Genomic DNA, 10,171 nt, shown 5'->3' on the forward strand with positions numbered 1-10,171 from the left:
AGTCAAATCAAATCAAATCAAATTTTATTTGTCACATACACATGGTTAGCAGATGTTAATGCGAGTGTAGCGAAATGCTTGTGCTTCTAGTTCCGACAATGCAGTAATAACCAACAAGTAATCTAACTAACAATTCCTAAACTACTGTCTTATACACAGTGTAAGGGGATAAAGAATATGTACATAAGGATATATGAATGAGTGATGGTACAGAGCAGCATAGGCAAGATACAGTAGATGGTATCGAGTACAGTATATACATATGAGATGAGTATGTAAACAAAGTGGCATAGTTAAAGTGGCTAGTGATACATGTATTACATAAGGATGCAGTCGATGATATAGAATACAGTATATACGTATGCATATGAGATGAATAATGTAGGGTAAGTAACATTATATAAGGTAGCATTGTTTAAAGTGGCTAGTGATATATTTACATCATTTCCCATCAATTCCCATTATTAAAGTGGCTGGAGTTGAGTCAGTGTCAGTGTGTTGGCAGCAGCCACTCAATGTTAGTGGTGGCTGTTTAACAGTCTGATGGCCTTGAGATAGAAGCTGTTTTTCAGTCTCTCGGTCCCAGCTTTGATGCACCTGTACTGACCTCACCTTCTGGATGATAGTGGGGTGAACAGGCAGTGGCTCGGGTGGTTGATGTCCTTGATGATCTTTATGGCCTTCCTGTAACATCGGGTGGTGTAGGTGTCCTGGAGGGCAGGTAGTTTGCCCCCGATGATGCATTGTGAAGACCTCACTACCCTCTGGAGAGCCTTCCTGTTGAGGGCGGAGCAGTTGCCGTACCAGGCGGTGATACAGCCCGCCAGGATGCTCTCGATTGTGCATCTGTAGAAGTTTGTGAGTGCTTTTGGTGACAAGCCGAATTTCTTCAGCCTCCTGAGGTTGAAGAGGCGCTGCTGCGCCTTCTTCACGATGCTGTCTGTGTGAGTGGACCAATTCAGTTTGTCTGTGATGTGTATGCCAAGGAACTTAAAACTTGCTACTCTCTCCACTACTGTTCCATCGATGTGGATAGGGGGGTGTTCCATCTGCTGTTTCCTGAAGTCCACAATCATCTCCTTAGTTTTGTTGACGTTGAGTGTGAGGTTATTTTCCTGACACCACACTCCGAGGGCCCTCACCTCCTCCCTGTAGGCCGTCGTTGTTGGTAATCAAGCCTACCACTGTTGTGTCGTCCGCAAACTTGATGATTGAGTTGGAGGCGTGCGTGGCCACGCAGTCGTGGGTGAACAGGGAGTACAGGAGAGGGCTCAGAACGCACCCTTGTGGGGCCCCAGCCCGTCAGGAAGTCCAGTACCCAGTTGCACAGGGCGGGGTCGAGACCCAGGGTCTCGAGCTTGATGACGAGCTTGGAGGGTACCATGGTGTTGAATGCCGAGCTGTAGTCGATGAACAGCATTCTCACATAGGTATTCCTCTTGTCCAGATGGGTTAGGGCAGTGTGCACTGTGGTTGAGATTGCATCGTCTGTGGATCTATTTGAGCGGTAAGCAAATTGGAGTGGGTCTAGGGTGTCAGGTAGGGTGGAGGTGATATGGTCCTTGACTAGTCTCTCAAAGCACTTCATGATGACGGAAGTGAGTGCTACGGGGCGGTAGTCGTTTAGCTCAGTTACCTTAGCTTTCTTGGGAACAGGAACGATGGTGGCCCTCTTGAAGCATGTGGGAACAGCAGACTGGTATAGGGATTGATTGAATATGTCCGTAAACACACCAGCCAGCTGGTCTGCGCATGCTCTGAGGGCGCGGCTGGGGATGCCGTCTGGGCCTGCAGCCTTGCGAGGGTTAACACGTTTAAATGTTTTACTCACCTCGGCTGCAGTGAAGGAGAGACCGCATTTTTCCGTTGCAGGCAGTGTCAGCGGCACTGTATTGTCCTCAAAGCGGGCAAAAAAAGTTATTTAGTCTGCTGGGAGCAAGACATCCTGGTCCGTGACTGGGCTGGATTTCTTCCTGTAGTCCGTGATTGACTGTAGACCCTGCCACATGCCTCTTGTGTCTGAGCCGTTGAATTGGGATTCTACTTTGTCTCTGTACTGACGCTTAGCTTGTTTGATAGCCTTACGGAAGGAATAGCTGCATTGTTTGTATTCAGTCATGTTACCAGACACCTTGCCCTGATTGAAAGCAGTGGTTCGCGCTTTCAGTTTCACGCGAATGCTGCCATCAATCCAAGGTTTCTGATTAGGGAATGTTTTAATCGTTGCTATGGGAACGACATCTTCAACGCACGTTCTAATGAACTCGCACACCGAATCAGCGTATTCGTCAATGTTGTTATTTGACGCAATACGAAACATGTCCCAGTCCACGTGATGGAAGCAGTCTTGGAGTGTGGAGTCAGCTTGGTCGGACCAGCGTTGGACAGACCTCAGCGTGGGAGCTTCTTTTTTAGCTTTTGTCTGTAGGCAGGTATCAGCAAAATGGAGTCGTGGTCAGCTTTTCCGAAAGGGGGCGGGGCAGGGCCTTATATGCGTCGCGGAAGTTAGAGTAACAGTGATCCAAGGTTTTTCCGCCCCTGGTTGCGCAATCGATATGCTGATAAAATTTAGGGAGTCTTGTTTTCAGATTAGCCTTGTTAAAATCTCCAACAATGATGAATGCAGGCTCCGGATAAATGGTTTCCAGTTTGCAAAGAGTTAAATAAAGTTTGTTCAGAGCCATCGATGTGTCTGCTTGGGGGGGGATATATACGGCTGTGATTATAATTGAAGAGAATTCTCTTGGTAGATAATGCGGTCTACATTTGATTGTGAGGAATTCTAAATCAGGTGAATAGAAGGATTTGAGTTCCTGTATGTTTCTTTCATCGCACCATGCCTCGTTAGCCATAAGGCATACACCCCCACCCCTCTTCTTACCAGAAAGGTGTTTGTTTCTGTCGGCGCGATGCGTGGAGAAACCCGTTGGCTGCACCGCTTCGGATAGCGTCTCTCCAGTGAGCCATGTTTCCGTGAAGCACAGAACGTTACAGTCTCTGATGTCCCTCTGGAATGCTACCCTTGCTCGGATTTCATCAACCTTGTTGTCAAGAGACTGGACATTGGCAAGAAGAATGCTAGGAAGTGGGGCACGATGTGCCCGTCTCCGTAGTCTGACCAGAAGACCGCTACGTTTCCCTCTTTTTCTGAGTTGTTTTTTGGGGTCGCTGCATGCGATCCATTACGTTGTCCTGTTTGTAAGGCAGAACACAGGATCCGCGTCGCGAAAAACATATTCTTGGTCGTACTGATGGTGAGTTGACGCTGATCTTATATACAGTAGTTCTTCTCGGCCGTATGTAATGAAACCTAAGATGACCTGGGGTACTAATGTAAGAAATAACACGTAAAAAAACAAAAAACTGCATAGTTTCCTAGGAACGCGAAGCGAGGCGGCCATCTCTGTCGGCGCCGGAAATACAAGGTGTCCAGTGGGGTTCTGGGTGAGGACTACTAGGCCATGGTCGGCGGCGAAGGTGGACTTTCCTAGGACACGAGGAGGGGGGACTAAGACATTTATATAGTGGGTTCCACGTCCCGCGCCCGAGCCGCCACCATGGACAGACGCCCACCCGGACCCTCCCTATTGTTTTGATGTGCGTCCGGGAGTCCTCACCTTAGGGGGGGGTTCTGTCACGCCCTGGTCGATATATATTATGTTTATCTTCATTTATTTGGTCAGGCCAGGGTGTGACATGGGTTTATTTGTGGTGTGTTTCATCTTGGGGTTGTGTGGGGTGTATAGCATAGTCTATGGCTGCCTGAGGCGGATCTCAATCAGAGTCAGGTTGATTATCGTTGTCTCTGATTGGGAACCATATTTAGGTAGCATATTCTTTGTGTGTTTCGTGGGTGATTGTCCTTAGTGTCCTTGTTCCTGTCTCTATGTTAGTTTACACTAGTATAGGCAGTTTCGGTTTTCGTTACGTTCTTTTTGTTTTGTATGATTTGTATTGATTCGTGTTTTACGTTTTTTTCATTAAACATGGATCGCAATCTACACGCTGCATTTTGGTCAGACTCTCCTTCGCCTACAGAAAACCGTTACAGAATAGATATGTGAAAAACACCTTGAGGATTGATTCTAAACAACGTTTGCCATGTTTCTGTCGATATTATGGAGTTAATTTGGAAAAAAGTTTGGCGTTGTAATGACTGAATTTTCGTTTTTTTTTGCCAAACGTGATGAAAAAAATGGAACGAATTCTCCTACACCAATAATCTTTTTGGAAAAACTGAACATTTGCTATCTAACTGAGAGTCTCCTCATTGAAAACATCCAAAGTTCTTCAAAGGAAAATGATTTTATTTGAATGCTTTTCTTGTTTTTGTGAAAATGTTGCCTGCTGAATGCTAGGCTTAATGCTATGCTAGCTATCAATACTCTTACACAAATGCTTGTGTAGCTATGGTTGAAAAGCATATTTTGAAAATCTGAGATGACAGTGTTGTTAACAAAAGACTAAGCTTGTGAGCCAATATATTTATTTCATTTCATTTGCGATTTTCATGAATAGTTATCGTTGCATTATGCTAATGAGCTTGAGGCTATGATTACGCTCCCGGGTACGGGATTGCTCGACGCTAGAGGTTAATGTCAGTTGGTTTGATATGTGTACCTGAAATACAATCAATATCTTAAATCCATGGGTATCGTCAGCCAGGACCAACCTATCACTGTGCGTTTCAACTCTGCTTCCACCATGAATAAGAACACCCTTTTGCCATTCTATATTCACAACATACCCAAATTGCACACAAACCTCTGCCCTAGCTCTGCACATGGCGTCCGAATGCACATGGCGTCCGAATACAGGACACATCAGGAAGAAGCAACTTCAACACTTTTTGCTCATTGGCAAGACATCTCAACTATGTATTTATCATTCATTTTAGAATAGCATTTTGCTTTGGATTTGAAGAAGAAGACAATCAAAACCAATCTAACCTCTGATTATGTCACTTCCTGTGGTGCAGAAAACTTTTCATGAATTCAAAATTTCATTAAAACCACAGAGTTTTTGTACAGGCTATGTGGATCAGTTCTCACTGTAGGTTGACGAGTTCCAGCAGGCACAGTAGTAGGTGGCAGAATGGGACACTTTAACTGACTGGATCTTCAGCTCACTGGAGTCAGACTTACCCATGGCAGAGAAATCTGCTGTCTGAGGATGAGTGTAATCACAGGTGAAAGAATTGGTATTTAAAAGAATTGGTATTTATTTACATTGTAAAAAATCTGAGAGAAGGGTTTACCCTCTCCATTCTGGTACCAGTGGACTGTGTTACCAAAACACGAACCAGTAACTTTGCAGCTGAAGGAGACACTCTGTTTCTCTTTCCTAGTCTTTAAAATCTGGTCCTGTTGCAGCTGTTGTCCCGAAGCAGCCACTGTAAAACAGAAGTGGATCACCAAAAAAATTCACAAAAACTTACAGTAGAATTATTCCATTCAAATATTAGACACCAGTTGGATGAAGGTTGGATGAATCACTTACCCAGAAAAAGAGAGAATATTATTTTTCCACAGTCCATGTTCAGTGAATATGTGCTTAAGAATTGGGAAAATCAAAAGTGACGTGTTCTATATAACATTGAACGATGTGAATAAGAATAAGAAATTAATCACTGAAAATCAAATTGATTCCACAAATCTTTACAGAAGTATGGTTTGGATCATATAGTCGATTATGAAGATGAGATGTGAAAAAACAGCTGGGGTGTGTTGTCTCAAACAGATCCTCTGATTATGTCACATCCTGTGGTGCAAAACACAATATTTTTCATTAATTCACAGCTTGATTCATTCACAGCCCAAGAATTAAGATAAAAGGTTCTCCCTCTCCCTCCTTCGTCTGGTACCAATGGACATCCGTTGTACACGGATCATTGTCTTTGTAGCTGCAGGAGACAGCCTCTCCATCTGTCCTAGTCCATGATATATCCTGGTACAATTTCTTCCCTGCCACTGACACTGAAATGACAATTGTCAACAACAATACACTCAGATAAAAATACATGAGCAAAATCTGAAAGCAATTACGTGTCCACAATCTTTGCATTAATCCACGACTTAAATTCAGACAGAGACAATATTTTATGCCAATCATTTCCAGTTGCTCCACGACTAGGGTGCATTGTAAGAAGAAAATATACAGTACTTCAACAAAGTGAGTAAAGAATGACCACAGAGCCATTATTTTCCTCCAGTCATTTCCAATTGTTCCATGACCAGGGTGTCTCATCTTATTCAATGATTGTGGAAAGTAGTGAACACCCATTCACTGTCTAAATTCAACCATTATATTCTTTGTACCAGATTTATCAATACTAGTCAGCTCAGTGATACATTCTATGTGTATCCTTGTTTAAATACCTCCTAACATTTTATGTATTGTAGACCTCTATGTTCCAATCCCATACTGCTCGATTAATACTGACATTGCTCCCCCGTGTCTTTCTCCACAAGATTATGCTAAAACAGAAGCCTGAAAAAGTTTAATAGAGAAATGGTTAACATAAGTGGCTATATCTTTTCAGTCTTCTGAATGGAAACGGTTGGCTTTGGCTTGACTATCTGCTATCACTGATGTTCTGTTTTTCAATTTTCACCAAAATGACATACCCAAATCTAACTGCCTGTAGCTCAGTACCTGAAGCAAAGATATGTATATTCTTGGTACAATTTGAAAGGAAACACTTTGAAGTTTGTGGAAATGTGAATTGAATGTAGGAGAATAACACAATAGATATGGTAGAAGAAAATACAAAATAAACTTTTTTTTCTACCACCATCTTAATCCAAACCATTTCTTTTAATTTTCGGAGGCTAGCCTGCGATTTGACACCTGGAAGGAGGAGCCTGGCGATCATTTTGCGCACTGTTCCAGTCGTTAGTGTCGTATGACTGTAGATTGATCTCCTTCCGGAACTTCCTAGATTATACTCTGTCGGCTCCCGAACAAGGCTCACGAGGATTATTTGGGTTTCCTCGAGCCGGTACCATTCTCCTTCCCTCCCCGGGACGCTTCTTTTTGTTCAGAAGAAGGACGGGTCCCTGCGCCCATGCGTGGATTATCGAGGGCTGAATGACATAACAGTTAAGAATCGTGCAACAAAGGTCCCACTTCTAGTCATCACTCTGGTTATAATTCCAATGGTGTTCACAAGATGGAAGCAGTGTTTAGTTTAGTTTATTAATTCGACCATAAAAAAAGCACACATAAAACCTAAAAGCCATACATGCACATGAATAACATCAGAGGATAACACACAATAAAGTCTGGGACTTATTTCCATTGTGGTCCTCTTGAGACAAGATGCCTGGACAAGATCGAACACAGTATGGCAGTGAAATAATTAAACAAAAACATAGAATAAGAACATCTATCTCGTCATTCCAGTTACATCATAGGAGTTATTCCTATGGGCACAGAAGACATCAAACATTTTTTACTTTATTTTTAAAGCTCTCCATAGAGGACGTTGTTTTTATAGGCAGAGGCAACTCATTCCATTCTGAGGCTCCAGTATACAAGAAAGAACCTTTCCCAGCATTACTCCTGAATCTGTATAAGCACACATCAGCAACACCTGATCTTGTGCTGTGATTGTGTGCCTCCCTAACACGAGGAAAGTAATCTTAGATATCTGGGCGCAGGACCATAAATACTCCTGTAAACCAAGCCTTCACAGAATGCATTCTGCTTGGGCGGCCTATTACACACCCCCAACAAAATCGGCTTGGTTTTGGGAAGGCAGATATCCAGCCAGACAATCTCCAGATCAGCGTTTTAATCCAATCTGATGTTTAAAGCAATGTCAGATCTTACGAACGCACATGTCCCCCCACCGTTCCGATTCCGATCCTTCCTGACAACAGAGTAATTACCTATCTCAATTTCTGAGTCACAAACAGATGAATCCAATGTCTCAGTAAAACATAAGACACCCACCTCTGATTTGCAAACCGACAGGTGTATCTCATTGATCTTCAGTAGTAGGCTTCGGACTTTTAAGTGCACAAAATGTAAGCCCTTCTTCCCAAAGGCCTCATTGATTTCCCGATCCACTTGTAATTCGCCTCCTACTGCGCTGCCATTTTCCCACTTCCCTGCCTCCGTTGGACTCTCTGTCGCCATGGAGCACCCCTCCCCAGGTGCTACTCCATCGTCCTCACCACCGTGTCCCCCTTCACTCACCTCTGGTTGCCGCCGCTCCGCTGTGGACCCCCCTCCTCCGGTGCACTCTCCACCCTCGGTAAGTCCTCTGGTCCCACTCCACCTTCAATGCTCACACACCCCGCGGGTACAGCACACCGACAGCAATGGTAAGCTTCATTGACCCCTTGCCCAAAGCTAGAATTCCTGCATTTTAAATGAATCCACTGCGCGCATTCCAAACACACCAAAGCTTTGCTGTTACTCTTTATCTACCATTTGCAAGAGGAGCATGGGTGCATAGGCCGTTTGATGGGCTTCCTGATAAAGTGAGGTCCAGGGCATTGATGGATATCACCCAATAAGAGAAGGCATAGAGTTAATGTAAGATCTCCACCATTAATTTGCGATCAAACTGGATTTCGATGATCGTTTTGGTTTGTGCCAAGGTGCTATTAAAGTTTGGAATATAACATTCCTTCCAAATCCAAAGTGCTGGATGCCATCAAAAGTGTTTGCATGACTGAGAAATTGCTGAGAATGTACTATTCTTTCATCTAAATAGCAGATGCAATTATTTCCAGTAACATTTAAAACAAACACGTAAAGTAAAAGTGCTTCCACCATGTCGAACTTGCCAAATGTTGCTATGTTATTGTTATGGAGTCAGGCATGTGTATGTGCAAAATAACTTGAAGTATGTGCAAACTACATGACATTTAGTTTGAAGTCACCCAGGTACATTTGGGCAAATCGTGAAGGAAACATTTGCATTCATATTACATTTTTCTGCAAGAATATCGTCAAATCTGTATACTTGCACTTGGATTTAGCTTCTCCAGTATTAGTAGCCATATTATAAGTTCAACATTTGCAAAACAACCAGTTTTCATAAATTCATAACTCTGAATATTCTTATAATTTTTGTCCTAGAGGAAAAGGCATGCTGTCGCAGAAGGTCAGCAGCTACAATTTGCGACAGATACAGGGTTTCTAGATACTCCCATAAATCCCTTCTCATTGGCTATCTAGCTAGCTTTGTTTGACCCCGATTGGTTCTTATTTGACAAAGTTAGAGTCGATCAAGTGAAGACCACTTGAGTCATCGGCTTGCCATGAAGGCGTCACTCTCTGACCAAATTTGGTGTCCTATAGGATATACCGCACCCCTAATGATATAGTGAAGTCTGGTTACGTTCTAGAATCTCTGAGGAATACATATGAATGTGATTTGACTGGTTGAAACAACGTTTAGGGTTAGATTTTCAGTAGGTGAACGGATGACCTCCTTATGTGTAATTCCCAGCATGGAGGAGGAGGTGTGATGGTGTGTGGGTGCTTTGCTGTTTTTTTTAATTGAAGGCACACTTAACCAGCATTGGTACCACAGCATTCTGCAGAGATACGTCATCCCCTCTGGTTTGTGATTATTGGGACTATCATTTGTTTTTCAACTGGACAATAACCCAACACACTTCCAGGCTGTGTAAGGGCTATTTGACCAAGAAAGAGAGTGATGAAGTGCTCTATCAGATGACCTGGCCTCCACAATCAGCCTCCACAATCACCCGACCTCAACCCAATTGAGATGATTTGAGTTGGACTGCAGAGTGAAGGAAAAGCAGCCAACAAGTGCCCAGCATATGTGGGTAATCTTTCAAAACTGTTGGAAAAACATTCCAGGTGAAGCTGGTTGAGAGAATGCCAAGAGTGTACAAAGCTGTCATCAAGGCAGCGGGTAACTACATTGAAGAATCTGAAATATATTTTAATTTAACAAATTTGGTTACTCCATGATGCTATTTCATAGTTTTAATGTCAACTATTATTCTAAAATGTAGAAAATATAGTACAAATAAATTAAAACACTTGAAAGAGTAGGTGTGTCTGAACTTTTGACTGGTACTGTTTATACATACGTCACAAAAGTGAGTACACCCCTCACATTTTTGTAAATATTTGAGTATATAAATAGGACATATATAGGACATAAACAGGGACTTTATTGAAC

The sequence above is a fragment of the Oncorhynchus masou genome, chromosome 25 (genome assembly GCF_036934945.1).
Source record: "Oncorhynchus masou masou isolate Uvic2021 chromosome 25, UVic_Omas_1.1, whole genome shotgun sequence".
Classification (NCBI taxonomy): Eukaryota; Metazoa; Chordata; class Actinopteri; order Salmoniformes; family Salmonidae; genus Oncorhynchus; species Oncorhynchus masou.